Source organism: Oryctolagus cuniculus, chromosome 5 (assembly GCF_051225735.1).
Source record: "Oryctolagus cuniculus isolate XC-2025 breed Fujian yellow rabbit chromosome 5, ASM5122573v1, whole genome shotgun sequence".
NCBI lineage: Eukaryota > Metazoa > Chordata > Mammalia > Lagomorpha > Leporidae > Oryctolagus > Oryctolagus cuniculus.
In genome coordinates, this window is record NC_142871.1 from 57,369,931 (window position 1) to 57,393,491 (window position 23,561).

At 44.4% G+C, this 23,561-nt stretch overlaps 1 long non-coding RNA gene across 1 annotated transcript in view; it reads right to left on the bottom strand.

Annotated features, from left to right (window-relative positions):
- Nucleotides 1-690: 690 nt before the first annotated feature.
- Nucleotides 691-23,561, bottom strand: part of LOC108177460 (uncharacterized) — a 48,413-nt gene continuing 25,542 nt past the window's right edge. The window contains exon 3 of the long non-coding RNA XR_011388575.2: nt 691-860. This is a non-coding gene — a long non-coding RNA (uncharacterized LOC108177460). The remainder of the gene's footprint in view (nt 861-23,561) is intronic.

Sequence of the window (23,561 nt, forward strand, 5' to 3'; positions counted from 1 at the left end):
GATTCTGGGAGTTGAGTACACTTAGGTGAGTGCCTGCCTCTTACCAACAGTGATCACAGCCTGGTGAGGCCTGGGCAGAAGCAATCTGGATGCTCCACCAGGCTGAGTGTCCACGGTGGCTTCCTTTATATATAAAAAAATGGGAACCTTTATTTTATTTATTTGGAAGGCAGAGTTACAGAGAGAAAGAGAGAGAGAGAGAGAATGAATTTCAATTTGCTGGTTCACTCCCCAAGAGCCAGGGCTGGGCCAGGCTGAAGCTAGGCGCCATAACTCCATCCGGGTCTCCCACTTGGGTGACAAGGGCCCAAGGACTTGGACCATCTTCTGTTGCTTTCCCAGGCACATTAGCAGGAAACTGGATTGGAAGTGGAGCAACTGATTCGAACCATCACTCATATGAGATGCTGGCTGTGCAGGCAGAGGCTTAACCTGCTGCTCCACAACACTCCCTCCTACCCCCCCCGCCCCTCCCCCATCGTAGTCTTCATTTCTCTGTCTGGTTCCCTGGGCTGAAGTGGCTGAAATCTCTGGTGGTTTGCTTAGCACGTTTCTCTCTTCCTCCATTTGGCTAACTTGGGCCTCCTCAGTGCGTGCTGGGCTTAGACTTCTAGCATGCGGCTGGCTTTCCACAGAATGAGCATTTCAGAAGAAACAGGTGGAAGGGTCGAGGCTTTTTCATGTGCTAACCTTGGAAATCCCACGGATTGCTTCTTTCAGGTGGTGCCCAGGACCGGAGAGGGAGAGGATCGCACAAGAGCCTGAATCCTGGGGGCTGAGGTTCCTCCCGAGGCCCTCTCTGCAGCTCAGCTTCCTTACCTGGTAGCATTTTCAGCAGAGGAAACACTCCAATCTGAGGTCTGGAAGGCAGAAACATAGACCAGTTAGAATTGGTAGTGGCCAGGGTAACGGAAGCTTCATTTCAAGACAAAAGCAATGGCGAATTGCTATTGGTTAGTACTCATATGTCCTCAAATCCTTTTACTCTCTTCTCTTGGGGAGGAGGGTCCATCTTCTTGACCCTGAAAGTGTACCGATTTTCTGACTTTTTTGTCTGATAGAGTATAGCAAATAATAATAATAATAATAATGCTATGTGACTGCCAACACACCATCAAAACAGATGAGTCAGGTTTTTTAAACAAAATTTAATATTAATTAATTTGAGAGACAGAGAGAACACGTGCATTTGCTGGTTCACTCCTCAAATGCCTGCAATGGGTGGGATAGCTGATACTGACGGCTGGGAACGCAGTCCAGGTCTCCCACTTGGGTGGCAGGAACCCAACTGCTTGAGCGCTATTTCTGCTGCCCTCCCCCCCACCCCCCCAGGGTGTGCATTAGCAGGAAGCTGGAGTCAGGAACTTGGGCCAAGCGTGGAACCCAGGTGTTCCGAACTGACACGGAGCGTCCTCACTGGCTTCTTAACTGCAAGGCGCAAGCCCCGCCCCCGCCCCCATGGTGCATTTCCTGTCTTGCTCTTTGGAATCTTTGTTCTTGAAAGCTTTGCTTTCTTTGCAGTCTGATTCCCTGGAGGCTGCCATGCTGTGAGGAAACCAAACTAGGAGACACATAGGGAGGTCCTGAGCTCACAGGAGAGACAGGTCACACCCAGCCGAGCCCTTCTCCACACCCTGACCCCCCGGGACACTGTTTTGGGGTGACTTTTCATGCGGTGATAGATCGCTGGAACAGGTGAGGACGGCGAAGAGCAACTTAGTGTTTACTGACTGCATGGTTTGCCTGCCTCTATCCTTTTGTCTTTTTGTTTCTAACAAAACAGACTCGTCACGATGCAGCCACCATTACCCACGTGCTCCCCTTGGCACACCTGCCAAGGCCCACCGTGCACGAGCTGCTCCCCCTGGCCCTGCTGCTGTGCCTCCTGCCATGGCTCCACCTCACCTCTGCCACATCTGAGTCACAGTTTCCAGAGCAGGAAACTCTTGCCAAGATTTACGATTTAGACTTCCTGCCTTTTCGTCTCCCTTTCAATATTAGCTTTCTTTTTGTTGGTGGTGATAAAGTTCTTTTTAAAATATTTATTTATTTATTTATTTGGGAAGTGTAGAGTTCTAGAGAGACAGAGGAAGAGAGAGAGAGAGGTCTTCCATCTGCTGGTTTACTCCCCAAATGGCTGCAATGTCCGGAGCTGGGCAGATCTGAAGCCAGGAGCCTGGAGTTCTTCCAGGTCTCCCATGTAGGTGCAGGGGCCCAAGGACTTGGGACATCTTCTACTGCTTTTCCAGGCCATAGCAGAGAGTTGAATTGGAAGAGGAGCTGGGACTCAAATCGGCTCCCATGTGGGATGCCACTGCTGCAGGCGGTTCAATGTTAGCTTTTAAAAATTGTCTTTATTTGAAATGCAGGGGAAGAGAGAGAGAGAAAGAGAGAGAGAGAGATCTTTGATCTATTGGTTCAAGTCCTCAAATGCCTGCCTGAACCAGGTGGTCCTGACAAGGCTGAAGTCAGGAACTCAGAAGTCAGGAATTCAAGTCCCAGCACTCTGATACGGGATGTGAATTTTCTAAGTGAAGTGGGTCTTCTGTCTTTTTGAAGAGTTATTTATTTATTGTTTATTTGAAGGGCAGAGTGTCAGAGAGAGCAAGGGAGAGAGAGTTTGGTCTTCTATCTACTGATTCACTTTCCAACCGGCCAGAACAGCCAGGGTTGGGCCAGGCTGAGGCCAAGAGCCAGAAACTCCATCCTGGTCTCCCACAAGGATGGCAGGGACCCAAGTAGTTGGGCCATCTTCTGTTGCCTTCCCTAGCACATTTGCAGGCACTGGATCAGAAATGGAGCAGCCAGGACTCGAACCGGCACTCCAAGATGGCATGCCAGCATCACAAGTGGTAATTAACCCACAGCATCACAACACAGGCTCCCTCAGCAGCCTCTCAACCCTTGTGCCACATGCTTGCTCTGCTTCCAATTTTAGAAGTCCCTACTATGGGGAGAAAGTTGTTGTAATTCCTAGGAAGTAGCCAGATGGAGGCTCCCAGCTCCTGGTGCCCTGTTGGGCTAGGGTGAGGCTATTCCCCTCCTCCCCCATACCCACCCACTCTACTCAGAGTCAGGATCCCCGCGGAGCCAGTCCTTCTTCAACCCATTCCTCCTGTATTGAAGCAAATTGGAGACATTTGCTTTTGTTCCCTCTTGGGAGTTGCTTTGTCTTTTGGTTTCTTTATCTGTATTACTGCCCTAGCTCTCAGTGGCAAGAATCAAGAGGACCCTTCTATCATTGCCCCTACTGGGCAGGAGCATCACCCACTTTTTCTGTGGCCTTCTGTGAATCACAGGCCCAAAGAGGGCTGAAATGTATGTGAGTGGGAAAGTGAGAATTGAAGGCAGTGTGAATGGTAAGACCACAGGAGGAAAGGGCCAGGAGACAGGCAGAAGCTCTGGGTGTGGCCAGTCTGGACAGCCTGTAGATGAGCTGAGACGTGGGCGTGGCTGTACCCTCAGAATGTAAAAGAACAAGGGAGCAGGTCAGGGGTACTGCATATTTAATGCCACACAATCTTTGTCATCATTCGGATCTGATATGGGGGTGAGGGCAGGGAGTTCCTGGTCTATAGGCTCTGGAGAGATGCTTAGATTTTCTCAAGATGATTTCCAGCAGGCAGCAGGAGTTGGTTGGGGCATTGGAAGGCCAGCTGTTTGTATCCCTAATGAACCTTTGCAGATGAAGTGAAAGGCTGGGTTAAGAATTAGGGTGCGTGGGGATGAGGGGTACATAGCCAGGGCAGGGGAGCTCTTCAGATAAGCGCCTCAGCTCTGCCTCTTCACTCCTGTCTCAGGGTGAGTGTGCAGTGCCTTATTCTCTCCTCCAGATCAACCTTTGAAGCTTGAAAGCTCATTGAATGGTTAAGATTTTTTTTTTTTTATTTGACAGATAGAGTTAGACAGTGAGAGAGAGAGAAAGATCTTCCTTCTGTTGGTTCACTCCCTAAATGGCCTTTATTGCTGGCGCTGCACCTATCCGAAGCCAGGAGCCTCCTGGTCTCCCATGCAGGTGCAGGGGCCCAAGCACTTGGGCCAACCTCCACTGCCTTCCCTGGCCACAGCAGAGAGCTGGACTGGAAGAGGAACAACCGGGACTAGAACCCAGTGCCCATATGGGATGTCGGCACCTCAGGCAGAGGATTAACCAAGTGAGTAGTGAGTCACGGTGCCAGCCCCTAAGATTTTTTTTAAATTTATTGATTGATTTGAGAGGTAGAGTTACAGACAGTGAGAGGGAGAGACAGAGAGAAAGGTCTTCCGTCTGTTGGTTCACTCCCCAGTTGGCTGCAATGGCCGGAGCTGCACTGATTGGAAGCCAGGAGCCAGGTGCTTCCTCCTGGTCTCCCATGTGGGTGCAGGGGCCCAAGGATTTGGGCCATCTTCTACTGCTTTCTCAGGCCACAGCAGAGAGCTGGATTGGAAGAGGAGCAATGGGACTCGAACCGGCGCTCATATGGGATGCCGGTGCCACAGGCAGAGGATTAACCTAGTGCACCACGGTGCTGGCCCCAAATGGTTAAGATTTGAGATGGGCTGCGTAGCTGCAAAAAACCTAGGAGGAAATGGTATTGGCATTATCGGGTCTAGCCAAGACCGGAGAGATGCCAGTTCCTTTTGTCCTGCTGCCCTTCTAAATGCGTCTCTGAGGCCCAGTAGATCCTCCTTCAGGACCTCATCCCAAGAAAATCAGTAACAACATCCATTGCCTCTGAGAGGGGAGAAGATGACACTTGGAGAAAAAAAAGGCAAAACCACTGGTGACTCAGATTTCGCAGTGGGCTCCTGGGATAAGCAATGCGCCTGCCTTGGAAGGAAGGAATACTGGGAATGAGTGGAGAGAGCTGGCAGGCCACAACCGAGGCAGGGGCTGTCGGGAGAGAGATCCCTGGGCCTGGGCATCCCTGGTTCTCTTCCCTACCAAACTTTGGGCCCCTCTTTCTGCAACAAGGCTGGAGAGGATACTTCTGTCCATGGCAAGCATGGGAGAATCTGAGCCTCCCAGGTAACAAAGATGGCAGATTTGCAGTTGTATCTAGGAGGAAGTCTCAGAGGAAGTCACACTGAGAGCAGTGGTGATTGCGGGTAGGAAAGATCTCTGGCCAAACTCATTCCCAGGCTCTCTGACTCTCTAGGAATGGGGAGGGAAGAGAATGCCTTGGCGTGCTTCCTGCAATTCAGCCAGTGGAGCCCCGGCTCTGGCAAGTGCTCACTCTGAGAAAACAAATGCACAAGAGAGAAGCACAAGAAGGAGGAAATGCCACTCTGACGGGATCAGCTGCGGCGGGCGCTCGCAGGCAGTGTGCTCCGGCCCAGGAAGTAAGGACGGCACAAACAGGATCTGAGCGAGGTCATTTGTTTTGGAGAAGAGAGGGAGGCCGAGCCCAGGGCAGCTCCCTGGGACATCCTGGCTGAGCACACTGGGGGAGAAGTCCTCCCTGCTTGCCAGCACTCCGCAAGTGTAGCTCTCACTGAATCTCTATCAGCATAATTAGAAAATTAATAGCCCTGTAATCACAAGATCAACACGAAGAATTACCTCCTTGGGGAGCTGCCCAGATGGAGCAGCTTCCTGAGAGAATGTCTGTGATCTGCACTGAATATCTCGCTCTTTCTTAAGTGTTTCTAGCCGGTTTCTCCTCCTGGGAAAATGCCACTGCCTGAGCATTAGACTCTGAGTTTTTGGAGTAACTTCTTCAATATACTTCTGCTTTATGAACCTTCACAGGAGGCCTGAATAATATGACTTTATATGAATAATGGATAATTGGAACTTTCTCATGGGCTTTTTTTTATGATTTTAGACTTTGGGTATTAAAAATTCACATGATCTTATCACTTGGTGTTCAATACCAACTAAGTTAAAGTAATTGAAAAAAAAGAAAAATAGCTATGGATCAAGGTGCCAGAAATATATATTGTTCACAGTCTTTCAAGAAATAAGGACTGCTTTGCCTTTCGATCATACTTTCCACTGTTCCAGAAAAAGTGATACCTCTCTTTTGACTTAAGTCAATCTTTTCCTGTTTTCCAGAGCCCCAATGTAGGCAGAATTAATTAACCAAAAGTGGTGGGGGAAAGGTCAAAAGCACTGATTTAAAAAAATAAATAAATAAAAGCCTTTCCTGAAAACTTTTAAATAAAAGTAGATGCAGTAGCTCTCTGCTCAGGGGCCCTGAGAAGTCACACACCCCATTTCAGCTTTTGTGTTCCCTACCAGACCCTGAATGGGATGGTGGGAACACCTTTATACAACAATGGGCCTGGGGCTGGGGGTGGGCAAACGGAATGGGCAGGCTGCCAAGTTCAACATAGGCGATTTTGTATCTCAGAGAACTTACAGACTGTTTCCAGGCCTGAATGAGATGCAACACAATGATTTCTCTGCAGGGTCCCTGCCCATTCTACACAGAGGCCCTGGACATAGGATGGCCTGTCTTGACATTTTCCTTTATGCTTTTTTCCCCTACTTGATACTTCAACTTGAATTTCTTTTCTGAAAACAATCACCTGGCAAGAATTAGCCCTATATATCACTGGGGGGGGGGGTCACTGAACACAGCTGGGGTCTTAGTTGCTAGAATTGTGTTTTTTAAATGGAGTATCCTGAAATGATTCATGTGGAATTGATTGGACCCTGTAGAAGGCCTTGTTGCGTGACTCTTGGTCAAGGCAGTGCTTTCTCAGAGTCATAGAAGTTACAATCGAAATTTAAGACAATTTAAGGTCTATCCCTTATAAAATGGAAATATAGATCATACATACATATGCAGACAATTGCATATGAGAATGCAGTTAAAATATTTTTAAAATTTTTATCAATTTGAGAGGCAGAGAAAGAATGAGATAGACAAGTAACTCCCATCTGCTGGTACAGGCCTCAGATGCCTGCAATGGTCCGAGATGGTCCAAGGCTGAAGGTGGAAGCTTGGAACTCAAGCCGGGTCTCCCATGTGGCTGGCAGGAATCCACTCACTTGAGCCATCACTGCTTCCTGGGATCTGCACTAGCAGGAAGCTGGAATTGGGTGCAGAACTGACATACACCCAGGCACTCTAATGGGGAACATCAGTGTCTTAACCACCAGGCCAAATACCTGCCCCCAGCACGGTTTTAACGTGCCACATGTGACCTTTCTTTCCTTTAAATGTCTAGATATGTTTTCAATGATAGTTCATAACACACACACTCAAGTTGCACAAATTCACCATTGGAAAGAAGGCCCAACAGTTGTGCCCTATAATGTGCTTAGTGGCAAATTATCTATAGTGACCATCCCAAGGATGGTGCTCAACACACAGTGCTATGTTCTAAATGTGGGAGGGAGAAAATATTTACAACTGAGTCAGAGAATGCGTGGTGGTTCCCACTGTCGTGGCTTCTGAAGGGAATTCAAGATCAGTTCTGACTGTGCATGCTTTCTACCACATATGTATAAGATGCGATTCTGCATGAGCACATGGTAGTGTCCTAGGCCTGTCCTGAGAGCTAGGAATAGGAATTTAATTTCTTTTTTTAAAAAAGATTTATTTATTTATTTGAAAGTCAGAGTTACACAGAAAGAGGAGAGGCAGAGAGAGAGAGAAGTCTTCCAACTGATGGTTCACTCCCCAACTGGCCACAACGGCAGGAGCTGTGCTGATCCAAAGCCAGGTGCCAGGAGCTTCTTCCAGGTCTCCCACATGGGTGCAGGGGCCCATGGACTTGGGCCATCTTCCACTGCTTTCCCAGGCCATACCAGAGAGCTGGATCAGAAGTGGAGAAGCTGGGCCTCGAACCGGCACCCATGTGGGATGCCTGCGCTTCAGACCAGGGCATTAACCCACTGCGCCACAGTGCCAGCCCCGGAATTTAGCTTCATCAGGCCATAACTGGGAAGTGCTTTCAGAAATGTGACTAATGTGAGTGCTCAGTGAGTCTTTGGGAGAGAGAACTATTGACAGAGCAAAAACAAAAGGCTCATCTCTTAATTTCCTGAGCTTAGGATAAAGGTAGAATCTTTCTTTTTTTTTTAATTAATTTATTTATTTGAAAGACAGAGATATAGAGAGAAGGGGGGTGCAGCTGTGAGATCTTTTTTCTGCTAGTTCATTCCCCAAATGGCATCAACAGTCAGGGCTGAGCCAGACGGAAGCCAGGAGCCAGGAGCTTCTTCCAGGTCTCCCACATGGCTGCAGGGGCCCAACAGCTTGGACCATCTTCTGCTGCTTTCCCAAGCACATTAGCAGGGAGCTGGATAGGAATTGGAGCAGCCAGGCGTGAAACTGGGGTCCATATGGGGTGCTGGCACTGCAGGCAGAGTCTTAACCTTCTATGCACAGTACTGGCCCTAAGGTAACATTTTTCTACTCTTAGAACATAGGAGTGCTGGTAGTACACCTGCAGGTAAAAGAGTAGTCCATTGGCTATTTTTGTCTTGGCATTCAAGTTTCTAATCTATCCTAAAGACACACCAGCAAATATGGGCAGATACATGTACGAAGTCAATTGTTGGAGCACTGATTGTTTATCAGAAACAACTCAAATGCCCGTCAGTAGAGGACTACCCAACATAGTACGTCCACACAATGGAATACCTTATGCAGCTATAAGAAGAAATTAAGAATAATGTCCCCATAAATTACTATGGGAAGATCTCTTGGATATACTATTAATGAATTAAGTTTTAAGATGTGACCACTAAAACTCAAAGCAAATTGAACAACTTAGAGGTGGGTGAAGTTACCAGACCAGTACCTGCAGACTGAGGCTTTGGAGCCACCCTAGGCATACAACAAGAGGACTGCCTCCATCATTGCCCCCCACCCCAGCCTCAAGCAAAAGGTGTAGAAAATTCCAGATGCTGGGGAATCGGTCAGGAAAGTGGGTATAGGACCTTGCCTTGGAGTTCAGTGTCAGGTCTTGTGTAATGAGATTCAGCACTAGGTAAAACCTGAAGACCCCTGTACCTAGGCTAGGATTCAGAGGCAGGGCCTTTAGACATGCCCCGGCACTGGGCAGAGAACTTCGAGTGGTAGGAAGGACTTACATTTTGTCCTACAACACCACAGGCCTCAGGTGGGCTTGGCACTCAGCCATGAGACTGGAGAGGGCTCTGTGACTGTGACACTCAGATGTGATGCAGCTGTGGCCAAGAGACCACTTCCACCACTTCTTGCCCAACCTTGGGCAGACACTGAGGAACAAGCCACTGCAAGAGTAGGACACAAAAGTGATGACAGAACTATGTCTTGGCATTCACTGTCAGGCTCATAAAGCCTAACACTTGGCAGATCCTGATAGTCTCTGTACCCAGGCTGGTGACATTGGACAGAGCTTCTACCCTACTGCCAAGTGGAGAACTGTGGTCCCAGCTGCTTAGACTTATATCCCATCCAGCATCATTTGCAGCTTATTGTAGCAGTTTTGGGCCATTAAGTCCCCTTCAGCAACATGCAGTCCATAGCAATGTGTGCCTTGGTCCTACCCTTATGGTGCTCTGTCTCAGCAGCCTGTGGGTTCAAGGTGTGACCTAACATCAGCTGCTGGCTGTGGGACTTCCCATCCCATTCTCTCCCCAACACCAGGCAGTACAAGATGGAGAAAGTACTTGTTGCTTGGGGGAAGAAAGGGAAGGGGGGCACAAATCAGTTCATAGCAACCTGGGTCTGATCCCTCCCTGATGAGGCCTACAGCCAGGCAGAAGCCCATGATGCCTGACAACAAGCCAGTAAGTATGTCTAGGTGTCTGGGTCCATCCCAGGCCTTGGTAGAGATTGGCAGGATTAGACTACCCTTTTGAGACAGTTCACCAGTTCAGTTATGAACAACACACCAACTATAGATTTGGGAGAAACAGGATCAGATACCTTTTAGTATTGAAACAGTAATAATCTATCAATAGTAAATTTGTGGCAAACCTCAGTACAGGGCACCATGATATGCTGAAATAGTGGAAATGTTCGCAGGCTCAAAGAAAAGCAAACTGAGAATCTGGAAGAACAGGAACAAACCAAATGAGATGCTGAATACTGGGGAAAAAAAACAATATTTCAATGTGTAGATGACTTCATATACAAACAAGAACTTTTAGAGAATCCTGACTCACATAACAAACAAAATAAAGTGTTAGAAACTGACCAGATAGCAACTGATAGCTGTAAACCCTCAGGTGCAGAATTTGAAGCACTCACAGCTGTTTCGAGAAAACTCAGCCTCAAGAAAGCAGAGAAATGATTCAATAATTTAACAGATAAACTTAACAGTGAAATGGAAATAATTTTTAAAAATCAAACAGAAACTCTTAAACTAAAAGTATACTAAATGAAATTAAAATGTGATAGAAGGCACCAATAGCAGAGTAGAACAACCACAAAATAAAAATCAGGGAGCACAAAGATGGGCTATTTGAAAATAGAGGAGGAAAAATAAAAATGAATGAAGAAAGCTTGCAGGGGTGTTTGGAACTGTATCAAAAGAAGAAATAGCCGAGTTATTGGCGTTCATGAGAGACTTGAGAAGGTTAGAAAGTTAAAAAGCATAGTCAAAGAGATGGTAATAGAACACTTCCCAAATCTACGGAAAGACATAACTACCCAGCTACAGCAAGGTCAAAGGTCACTAGTCAGATTCAACATTCCACTTAACCAAGTCTACCTGAGACAAATTACCTTCAAACTCTCAAAGGTTAAAGATAAAGACAGGAGGGGTAGGCATTTAGCCTAGTAGCTGAGACAGTACTTAAGATGCCCATGTCCTAGACTGGAGAACCTGAGTTTGAATCCTGACTCTGGCTCTTAATTCCAGCTTCCAGTTAACGCAGATCCTGGGAGGGAGTAGGGAATGGCACAAGTAGTTGGGTACCTGCCACCCAACTACTGTGGGAGATTTGTGTTCCAGATCCTAGCTTCAACCTGTTCCTTGCTCCAAGTTTCAGCGTGGCCCAGCCTTGGCCATTGTGGGTGTCTGGGGAGTGAACCAGCAGATGGAAGTTCTATCTGTCTCTTTATCTCTGCCTCAAAAAACAGAACAAAATAAACAACAACAACACAACAAAAAACTAAGACAAGAATTTCAAAGCTGCAAGAGAGTACAAACAACTCACCTAACTGTAGAGACTCAGCAGAAACCTTACAGACTGGGAGAAAGTGGGATGAGACTCAGTCCTGAAGGAGAAATCCACCAATTCAAAAATACTGTAACCAGCAAAGCTATCATTTAGAAATGGAGAGACAAAGACATTTCCACTCAAATAAAGATGAGATTATTGACCATCATTAGAGCTGACCTATAAGAAATGCTAAAGGAACGTCTTTAAACTGCAAGATGTTTATTAATGAGTAAAAAGAAAATGTCAGATTTACAATCTCACTTTAACAACACAGGGTAACTATACAGACAAACTTAGAGTGCTCTATTCTTATAAACAGGGTGCATAGACCATTCATTTGTTTAATGTAAAGACTGAAGCAAAGCAAAATAATAACTGCATTAATGTGTAAATAGGCAATATAAGAAGATGTGAAATCACCTATCAAAAATTCAAAATTGGGGGTGAGCATTTGATTTAGCAGCTAAGACTCTGGTTAGGATACCTGTACCCCGTATCAGAGTGCCTGAGTTCAAGTCCTGGCTCTGAATCTGGTTCCAGCTTTCTGCTAAAGTGTGCCCTAGGAGGCAGAAGGTGGTAGCTGAAGCACTTGGGTCTCTGTGACCCACATGGGAAACTTAAATTGAGTTCCTGGCTTCTGGCTTTGACCTGGCCAGCTGCAGCTGTTGTGGGCATTTGGTGAGTGAACCACAAGGGGAGCTCTGTTTGTCTCTGCCTTTAAAATAAGATAATGAAAGAAGCCAAATTGTTACTGTTCACAAGACATGATTTTATATAGAGAAAAACTCAAAAGGCTGCACCAAAAACTATTACAATTAATGAATTAATTCAACAGTACTACAAGATATAGAGTCAATATACAAAAATCACCAGCATTGCTACACATCAGTATCAAACTCCCTGAAAGAACATAATCCCACTTCCAATAGCTACAGAAAAAACAAAGAAAATACCTGGAAATAAATTTTCCCAGAGGTGTAATATTGCTATAGTGAAAACTGGAAGACCTTGATGAAAGAAATTAAAGAGGACGCAAAGAAATGGGAAGACCTCCCATATTCAGTTTGGAAAAGCAGTGTTCTTGAAATGTGCATACTATCCAAAGTAATGCAATGTCAATGACATTTTTTGCAGAGCTAGAAAAAACAATCCTAAAGTGCGTCTGTAACCCCAAGAAACCCTGAATAGCCAAAGCAATCTTGAGCAAAAAGAACAAAACGGGAGGCATCACATTTCCTGACTTTGAAACGTTCTAGAGGGGTGGGCATTTGGCCTACTGGCTAAGACACCAGTTAGGACACCTATATCCCGTACCAGAGAGCCTGAATTGTATTTCCAGCTCAGGTCCTATTCCAGCTCCCTCCTAGTGTGGGCCCTGAGAGACAGCAGACATAGATCAAGTTGCTGGGCTCCTTCCACCTATGTGGAAGACCTAGATTGCCTTCCTAGCTCCCAGCATCAGCAACCAAACCATTGAGGGAGTTGGGGAGTGGACCTGGATAGGAGCTCTCTTTCTCCCCCTTTCTTTCTTTAATATATAAATAGTAAAATTTAATTTCTACAAAGTTATAAAATGTAAATAGCATAGTATTTTCATATATATATAAATATATACATATATAAATATATGTGTGTATGTATATATATATATAGTGATGGGATCATGTAGAGAGCCTGGACATCCAGGCTTTATCTCTAGCAACACCTTGATCCTTGACAAAGGTGCTAAGAAAAAGTATTGGAGAAAGGGTAGTCTTTCCAACAAATAGTGCTGGGAAAACTGGATATCTACACACAGAAAAATGACATCAGACCCATGTCTCTCATCAGGTAAAAAGTCATCTCAAAAGGTATTGGAGATGCATATGTGAGACCTGAAATTACAAGGAAACAGAGGATATACTTCAGGACATCGGAATGGACATTTTTTTTATCAAACTACAAAAGCACAGAATACAAAAGCGAAAAGAGACAGAGTGAATTTTTAAAAAAATATTTATTTATTTGAAAGTCAGAGTTACACAGCAAGAGAAGGAGAGGCAGAGAGAGAGAGAGAGAGAGAAAGAGGTCTTCCAATTGCTGGTTCACTTCCCAACTGGCTGCAATGGCTGGAGCTGTGCCAATCCAAAGCCAGGAGCTTCTTCCAGGTCTCCCAGGCGGATGCAGGGGCCCAAGGACTTGGGCCATCTTTCACTGCTTTCCTGGGCCGTAGCAGATAGCTGGATCAGAAGTGGAGCAACCAGGACTTGAACTGGCACCCATATGGGATGTCGGCACTGCAAGCGGTGGCTTTACCCGCTATGCCACAGCACTGGCCCCAAGACAGAATTTATATAGAGCTGAAAAGCTTCCTGGGGTGGGTGTTTGATATAGTGATTAAAATGCTGCTTGAGGAGCTGGCATCCCATAACAGAGTACCTGGATTCAAGTCCCAGCCTCCCTGTCAATTCCAGTTTTCTGTTTATGCGCACCTCAGGAGGCAGCAGGTGATGTCTCTACTATTTGAATCCCTGCCACCCATGTGGGAGAGTTCCAAGCTCCTAACTTTAGTGTGGCCCACCCTGGTTCTTGCAGGCATTCGGGGAGTAAATCAGTGGATGAAAGATTTCTATCTCTCTGTCTCTGCTTCTCGAATAAGTAAATACTGTTAAAAGTACATGAAATCCTTTAATGTAGCAAAGGAAGCAATTAACAGGGTGAAGAGACAATTTGCAGGATGTGAGAAAATATTTGTAAGCTATACCTTTGACGAGTGGTTAATAAGCAGGATATATTAGGAATTTAAAGAACTGATTTCAAAACAAACAAATAGGGGCTGGCGCCGTGGCTCACTTGGCTAATCCTCCGCCTGCGGTGCCGGCATCCCATATAGGCGCCGGGTTCTAGTCCCGGTTGCTCCTCTTCCAGTACAGCTCTCTGCTGTGGCCTGGGAGGGCAGTGGAGGATGGCCCAGGTGCTTGGGCCCCTGCACCCGCATGGGAGGCCAGGAAGAACCACCTGGCTCCTGGCTTCGGTTCGGCTCAGCGTGCCGGCTGCAATGTACCAGCCGCAGCACGCCGGCTGTAGCAGCCATTTGAGGGGTGAGCCAACGGAAGGAAGGCCTTTCTCTCTGTCTCTCTCTCTCTCTCACTGTCTAACTCTGTCATTAAAAAAAAATCAAATTTTGAAAGATCAGTGGCTCTAAATAGACATTCTTCAAATTAAGACATACAAATGGCCAACAGGTGCATTAATAATCCTCAATATCACTAATCACCAGGGAAATGCAAATCAAACCCACAATGAGATATCATCTCCAGTTAGATGGCTATTATCAAAAATACAAAGGATAAAAAGTGCTGGCGAGGATGTAGAGGAAAGGGAATCGTTGCATACTGTTGGTTGTGAATTAGTACAGCCATTGTGGAAAACAGCATGGCAATTTCTCAAACAAACAAACAAACAACACAGAACTACCATACCATCCAGGAATACTGCTACTAAGTGTGTATCTAAAGGAAATGAAATCAGTCTCCCAAGGAAACATCTGCTCTACCATCTTTATTCCAGCACTATGCACGATAATAATAGGAACAACCTTAGTGTCTATCAACTGTTGAGTGAATAAAGAATATTATTCAAGTCTAAAAAATGATGAAATTTTATACTTTGTGTTAACCTGAATGGAGCTGGAGGTATTATGTTACATGAAATAAGCCAAGCACAGAAAGACAAGTACTAAATGATTTCACTTACATGTGAAATCTGAAATAGTTGATCTCCTAGAAGTTGATGTGGGATGGTTACCAGAGGCTGTAGAGAGTAGGAAGGAGTCAAAGACGATAAGAGGTTGATTAATAGGCACTAAGTTATAGTAGCTAGGGAAAAGAAGTTCTGCTGCACAGTAGGGTAACTATAGATAATGAGAATGCATTATATATTTATTTTTGAAAACCTCAAAGAAAGGATTTGAAGGTTTTACCATAAAGAAAAATGATAAATATTTGAAGAGACAGGTATGTCTACCCTATTTTGAACATTATACAATGAATACATGTATCAAAATATCTCATGGTACCCCATAAAATGTATAATTTAATGTATCAGTTAGAATTTAAATGAAAAAATTTAAACTGTATATTGAGTTAATAGCATTTCCCCCTCAGGGCAGCAATACCTCAGCTATGGGAGTTGGCCATAGATCCCAGATGGGCTATACTCACAGAACAAAGGGAACTACAAAACCCACAAAAAGCAAACAAATACTTCAAATGTTTCCAGTAATTATATTGTTGTTGAAAGGCTTACTGTTGTTATTCTGAGACTATTTTATATGTTTTGTGAAGTAAAGCAAGAGAACAATTGTACAGATGCTGCTGGGAATCAGAATTTTGGGTTGAAAAAAAGGTGTAGATAAAAGATAAATGACATGAACTAAACAGGCAGGTAGTCCTGAATTAGAATTTGTGTTAAAAACCTTATAAACACTCTTATCTACATCTGTTTGTCCATACATGCATACGTACATATACTTTTCCGTCCATCCGCCTGTCCATCCATTCATATATACACACATCCCTAATCTTCAAGTTTTGTTTCTGGAGAGTCCCTGAAACAATGAAACAATCTTTAAAGCAGGAAGCATCCCTAACACAGAGATTAAGGTCTAACAACCAGGGCTCTTGAAAGAAAGATCTGACTCTAGATCTGACTCAACAAAGATGTAAGATAAACTTTTAAGATCTGGTCCTACCTGAAAACCAGTGTCATGGTTGTATCAACAGGAATCAAATGCCAACTTGCAAGGATTCCCACTTGAAAATTAATAAAAATGTTAACTGCAATAAGTTGAAGCATGTCAACTATATCTAAATTTATGACTTTATATGAAAAAAAAAAGAAGTCTATTGGAGAGTGCTGTCAGAATGGTAGACAAATCCTACGTACAGGTCAAGGGCAACAGTGTGAACAAAGCTACCATAACCACAAGGCAGAGGAACAGGGATCAGGGACTGACACTGGTGTAGCAGCATCAGCAGCAGGGTCTGGCGGCCTCAAGGGAATGGTCGCACAATGTGGGGCCTTGGATAGTGGACAGGAAGGCTAAGAGGCCCAGGAATGAGGGATGGGGACTGAAACCCCCAGATTTCTCTCTTAATTTCATTTACCTCTACATAGTCTCCTTCCTCACACAATGACCTGGGAAACAGTAAGCAAAGACATCAAGGAAATAAAAATCTGTTACCATGAGAACCACATATTGTGGTAGAAAAATCTAAACATAAGGTTCTAATATTAAAATCAAGTTTATTAGAAGGCAAATGTTTTTCTGCTCTTTCATTTCAAGTAGAAAATTTTTTCTGAAGTCTAAGATCTTCTGCAGTCATCTCGTGGGGATTCATATCTGCGAAGGAGCTTCCTTTCACAATTTAAATTCTCCATAGATCACTAATAATTCCTCATCGCTCTGGCGCTCTAAAGAACTAAATACAAGACTCAGCTCCATTTGGCTTTAAATTATCTGTGGACACTATGGAGTCCTTCTGTGGGGGGTATATCTAAGCAGTGACTGGGGCCAAGCTTGTTTGGCTTAGGAGGCCCGATGGTTTTCCTGACTGGGGTGCTATGATTGAGTTTATATATTTTTATGACTACAGGCTTATTTCCTGGTTTTCAGATTTAAAGAAACTATTTGAAATAATAAACTTCCTTGTTCTCTTTTGATTGAATCTATGGTGGTAATAAAAAAATAAAGAACAGCTGTGCAGAGAAGTAACTTCTAGCCAACTTTGGATAACAAAGACCTAACATGTAAGAAAATGAAAATCTTTCTTGGGGCAAACAGTCTTCCAATGTTAACCCTAACCTTTGCAGTATTCATGATGCTCTGATTTTGGGAGAGATAAGTGATCTACAGAATTTTAAACTTGAAGACCCAGGAGTTGGGAAAAGTAATTTGGTAAAATTTCCTCTTAGTTACCTGGCCTGGCATGCAGGTTAACCTGTACCCATCATTTCTCTCTTTTCTTCCTTAAGAGGACACTGTGACTTCCCAAATGAAAGTAAACTTCCAAGGGACCGGCTCCATGGGACAGTAGGCTAATCCTCCGCCTTTGGCGCCAGCATCCCGTATGGGCGCCGAGTCTAGTCCCAGCTGCTCCACTTCCAATCCAGCTCTCTGCTATAGCCTGGGAAAGCAGTAGAAGATGGCTTAAAATCTTGGGCTCCTGCACCCACGTGGGAGAACAGGAGGAACCACCTGGCTCCTGGCTTTGGATTGGCGCAGCTCCAGCCGTTGCGACCAACTGGGGAGTGAACCAATGGAAGGAAGACCTTTCTCTCTGTCTCTCCCTCTCACTGTCTGTAATTCTACCTCTCAAATAAATAAATAAATTTTAAAAAAATAGAAAGTAAACTCCAATATCTGGCCTTACCTCAGACTAAAGAAGAAGGTAGTTGAACATTGACTAAAGTATACAGATTTCTTATATAGGGAAACGTAAAGTACATGGAAATGTTGTTGGGGTGGGCATTTGACTTTGTGGTCAAAACACCTCTTGAACGCTGTAGCCATGTTCGAATGCCTGGGTTTGAGTTCTAGCTCTTTTCCTGATTCCAGCTTCCTGCTAATGTGCTCCCTGGGAGGCAGAAATGATGGTTCAAGTACTTTGGTCTGTGCCACCCATGTAGGAGGCCCAGATTGAGTTCTGGGCTCCCGGCTTTAGATTGGCCCAGCCCCAGCTGTTGCCTATTTCGTGCAGTCTTTCTGCCTCCATCTGCCTCTCTCCTCTCTCCCTCTCACTCAATCTTTCCCTCTCTCTCTCTCTCTCTCTCTCTCGGTGTATGTGTGGGTATGTGTATATCTCTCCCCCATGTCTCTTTGTCTGTCTGCCTTTCAAATAAATGAACTAAATAAAAATTAAAAAAACTTTACTGTTGTTTGCTATAAATGAACATTTGACCTCTGCCTAGTGGTATGCTTTATTCTTATACGGGCTCCTTTAAAAAAAGGATTCATTTTGGAATGTCATTCTGGCTTCATGCTTGATTCTGTGAAAATTCTGGCTCATTTCCTCACTAAACTTGTATGGTTATATACAAATTTCTGAGATTGAGCAGGGCCAGTTTCCAATGGCTGAATATGGTTCATATTTACACAAGGGCTCAGGAGACTGAGGAGATGGTCGTACTCCAGGAAAGCTTTATAATATTGATAATTCATCAGACAGGTTTGAAGAGGAAAAAGGACAGACAGTTGGGGAGGAGCGGCCAGAGCAATGCTTGGAAGGTAACCGAGGGTTTGGTTTGGAAGTGTCAGAATAATGTCGAGAGATGTGAGGGGTAAGTGGAACTTACTGTCCAGAACAGAGTCATCTGATCTGAGCAGCTAGGCAAAGGGATGCTGTGGACAGCCGTGGGAAGAGGACGCTCAGGAACCAGCTGAGATCTCATTGTCCTGAGCTGAAACTGGGAGTCTCTGAGCTTTAGAAATAGCTCACTGGTTCTTTAATTGGCTTCCGTGTAACTGACTCAGGCCAGGTAGGATGATGCTCCTTTTTGGTTAACTCACAGTTGGCTGACTTGAGACTTTAATTATCTCTGCATAATCCTCTCACAGCAGCACCTAGAAGAACATTTAACTGAATAAGTGGAGTAAGGTATGGTAGCCACGCCTCCTTCCATCCTCCAACTCTCAAGAAAGAGGATCCATATAGTCCATCTATTCAGACATGCCCTAGAAGGGGAGCTCTGGAAAATGTAGTTGAGATGAGACTGGGTGACACGTCATAAAGACTTATCACTGGTGGCCAGCACTGTGGCATAGCAGGTTAAGCCACCTGCAGTGCCGGCACTGTTTTGAATCCCGGCTTTTCCACTTCTGATCAAGCTCCCTGCTAATGTGCTAATGTGAAAGCAGCAGAAGATGGCCCAAGTGCTTGGATCCCTGCACCCATGTGTGAGACCCAGAAAAGGCTCCTGGCTACTGGCTTTGGCCTGGTCCAGCTCCAGCTGCTGTAGACATTTAGAGAGTGAACCTGTGGGTGGAAGATCTCTCTGTGTGTGTGTGTGTGTGTGTGTGTTCTCCCTCTCTCTCTCTCTGTAACTCTACCTTTCAAATAAATGTCTTTTTTTTAAAAGAGAGACATCACTGCTATTGTAAGATAATTTTTCTTTCTTTTAATATTTATTTTATTATTTGAAACACAGAGTTTCACACACAGACACACACACACACACACACAGAGAAACATTTTCCATCTGCTGGTTCATTCCCTAAAATGGCCGCAACAGCCAGGGCTGGGCAGGCTGAACCCAGGGGCCAGGAGTTCCATCCAGGTCTCCTATGTAGGTTCAGGGGCCTAAGTAATTGGACCATCTTCTGCTGCTTTCCCAGGCATATTAGCAGTGAGCTGGATTAAAAGTGGAGCAGCTGGGACTTGAATAGGGGCCCATATGGGATGCTGGCACTGCAGGCAGCAGCTTAATCTGTTACGCCACAATGCTGCATCCTCTAAGACAATTTTTCAAGTGAAGGATACAAGTCTTAAAAGTATGAAGGTTGGCCGGTGCCACAGCTCAATAGGCTAATCCTTCACCTAGCGGCGCCAGCATACCGGGTTCTAGTGTCGGTCGGGGCGCCGGATTCTGTCCGGGTTGTCCCTCTTCCAGGCCAGCTCTCTGCTGTGGCCCGGGAAGGCAGTGGAGGATGGCCCAAGTCCTTGGGCCCTGCACCCCATGGGAGACCAGGAGAAGCACCTGGCTCCTGCCTTGGGATCAGCGCGGTGCGCTGGCCGCAGCGCGTCAGCTGTGGCGGCCATTGGAGGGTGAACCAATGGCAAAAGGAAGACCTTTCTCTCTGTCTCTCTCTCTCACTACCCACTCTGCCTGTCCCAAAAAAAAAAGTGTGAAGGTTGAGAATTGTGCTTTACTGGTTTTAAATACAAATTAATTACTATTGCAGGAAATATTAACATTTTGCCATATTTTCTCTTGTATTAAATAATATACACTTAATAAAGTAGTTAAACATTTCTAAATTAATTAGTTAATTTGAGAGACAGAGAGAGCTCCTATCTAATGGTTCACTGTTCAAAAACCCACAGTGCCCAAGACTGAGCCAAAGCCAATGCCAGGAGCCAGGAACTGAATTCAGGTCTCCCATATGAGTAGCAAGAACTCAACCACTTGAGCCATCTCAGCTGCCTCCCACAGTCTGCGTTAGCAGGAAGCTGGCCTCAGGAGCCAGATGTGGGAACTGAATGTGGGTATACTCTCATATGAGATGCCAGCATCCTAATAGCTGGCCAAATGTCCACCCCTAGAATAAGTGTTTAAAATTCAAAGAAGGGATATTCATGTTATAGGACAAAACTTAAAATCAGGACATTTAGGTTTTCAAAGAAAAGTCATAAAGCCTGTTTTCAACCATGGCTTAACTTCTAGCTAATCACCTTAGCCAAGTTACCAGTCCAGTCAACAATACCTAGATCTGAATTTTGACATGGATGATATAAATAGCTGGTCAGATGCACTCCAAGGCCTTTCAGAATCTAGAAATCTATCAACAACATTCATTAAAAAGCTGCTAATTATTTCTTAAAAACTATCTATTTGGCATCATTCACTAACCTACTTACACAGAAAGCCACTTCAATGACCCAGTGTCTCCTGTAAAACTAGAAACACATTCTATTGTTTTTTTTAGAAGATTATTTATTTATTTATTTATTTGAGGGATAGGAGCCAGGAGCTTCTTCTGGGTCTCCAACATGGGTGTAAGGGCCCAAGCACTTGGGCCATCTTCCACTGCTTTCCTAAGCCATGAGCAGAGAGCTAGATTGGAAGGTGAGCAACCAGGATTTGAACTGGCTCCTATATGGGATGCCAGAGCCACAGGCAGAGGCTTAACCTACTATGCCACCATTCTATTGCTTTTTATGCCCATGGATTTCTAGAAACCTATTGTACCACTAACACATCAACCTTCTGTAAAATTAATTTTCTTAGAGAAGTTTCAAAATGCTTCTGCTTTCATGGAATAGAAAACTGGACTATTATGCAATGGGCTCCTTTTATCAAAGTTGAGCTGAACATCATTATGCATCTACAGAACAAGAGAAACACATTGTACCTGTTCCTGCACTCAGAACTACCGCACAACACAAACCAGATCAGGACCTCACAGCCAGACTTGAATATTTACTCAGCTTACACTTGATCTTAGCCAAAAGGCCAAGAAGCGATGGCCTGGCCCTTTCTTGATTTGCTTCAGTGTCTCAGCAAGATAAATTAGTCAATATTATTTCCCCAACAGTTGGGAAGAACTCTGCAGCTGACATTTTGATTCACATGAATCAATCCTTTTTTTCCTAGGAGGCTATGCAGCAGGAGCAAGGATCATCACCGTGTTCCTGGGACAAGCTCTCATGACAGTTTTGGGGAGAATAGTTAAAAAATCTAAGAATTTTGGGAGAAAAAATATATTTTATTCAACCATTGTCTATGGCCATACTACCTTGAACACGCTAGATCTCGTCTGCCTTCATTTTCAATGTGAAGGAACATAATGAGCAAAGTATGTCAATTTCTTAATATTTTCAACCATTTCTGCTCTTCAGAAGAAAATGAGTGATTAGATCAGGTCAGACAACATAGTAAAGTTCTCAAAAGATTAGGAAAGGGGCTGGTGTTGTGGCATAGTGGGTTAAGCCACCGCCTGAAGTGCCGGCATCCCATATGGGTGCTGGTTCGAGCCCCTACTGCTCCACTTCGGATACAGATCTCTGCTATGACCTGGGAAAGCAGTGGAAGATGGCCCAAGTCCTTGGGCCCCTGCACCCACCTGGGAGACCGGGAAGAAGCTCCTGGCTCCTGGCTTTGGATTGGCACAGCTCTGGCCGTTGCGACCAACTGGGGAGTGAACCAATGGATGGAAGATCTCTCTCTCTGCTTCTCCTTCTCTCTCTGTGTAATCTGACTTTCAAACAAATAAATAAATCTTTAAAAAAAGATTAGGAAAAATGTAAATGTGAGGAAAGAGCATGTGGGATTGTTTCTTAAAAAATCGAGAGAAAGGAGGAAAGGAGGGACAGCAGCTAGCATGAGGTTTGATTAAGTAGACACTAAGGTAGATTAGGCCATATTATTCCCTTCAAATTGGACTTTTTTAAAAAAAGACTTTATTTTTTTATTTATTTGAGAGGTAGAGTTACAGACAGTGAGAAGGAGAGACAGAAAGAAAGGTCTTCCTTCAGTTGGTTCACTCCCCAAATGGCTGCAACAGCCATTGCTGCGCTGATCTGAAGCCAGGAGCCAGGCGCTTCCTCCTGGTCTCCCATGCAGGTGCAAGGGCCCAAGCACTTGGGCCATCCTCCACTGCTTTCCTAGGCCATAGTAGAGAGCTGGATCAGAAGAGCAGCAGCTGGGACTAGAACTGGCGCCCATATGGAATGCCAGCGCCGCAGGCGGAGGGTTAACCTACTGTGCCACAGTGCTGGCCCCTGGACTTTTTATTATATAGTTGGGAAATACAAGAAATCCTTCTCTAACATTTCTAGAGTATTTCATTAATTCAGTAAGTATTTATGGAGCTTCCACTCTATGCCAGGCATTGTCTGAGGACTCTGGAAACAGAGAAGACCAATTGTGATCTATTCTCCTTGTGTGAGTTTTCTTGGCCCATGCATAATAAAAATGTGTACTTGAAGTGTGAGATTTTGGCATTCTAGGTAAAAACTAGAAAATTAGCTAAAGGAAAAATGCAAAAATCCAGTTCCTGTAATGTTCTTTTTGTATGTTTCTGTTTTTGTAGGATGTTCTTCTCATTAATCCTCCCTAGACAACTCAAGTCAGACATAATATGGTTTGTCCAACATTACACTTTTTTTCTCCAAAAAATCTTAGCTCAGGTAACACACACACACACACACACACACACACACGCACACACACACACACAGAGAAATTGAGCCATCAGTAACTTCCCTTTAGCTTTCAGGAAGTGAATTTGTTTAATAGCTTGTAATTACTTTTAGAAAAGGTCCTATCTTTTAAGTATATAGATGGAAGTATTTACTGATGAAATAATGGCATGCCGCAAATTTCCTTCCAAATAATACAGGTGAGAGAAAATAAATGAGAATCAGATGCAACAGGATTAGTCAGGAGTTAATTAAGAAAGCTAGGAGGCAGGTATGTGGCATTCCTGAAACTGTTTTGTTTATTTACATTTAAAAATAATTATAGTATCACATATTTTAAGTTATTATGTGTTATAGAGTATATTGGATGACCTTGTTCAGTGCTTAAAATCAGAATGAGATAGATTAACTCAATCTATCGAACAAGAACATTCTCTGCTGTGGTGTTCTCAAAGAGCTGAATAAATAAGCTGATGTGATTTTAAAAATTAAGTTAATAGACGCGTTATAACAATATTGCATGTGATAGCATTGAGGGTGATGTTATTGAAAAACAATTAACTAAAAAT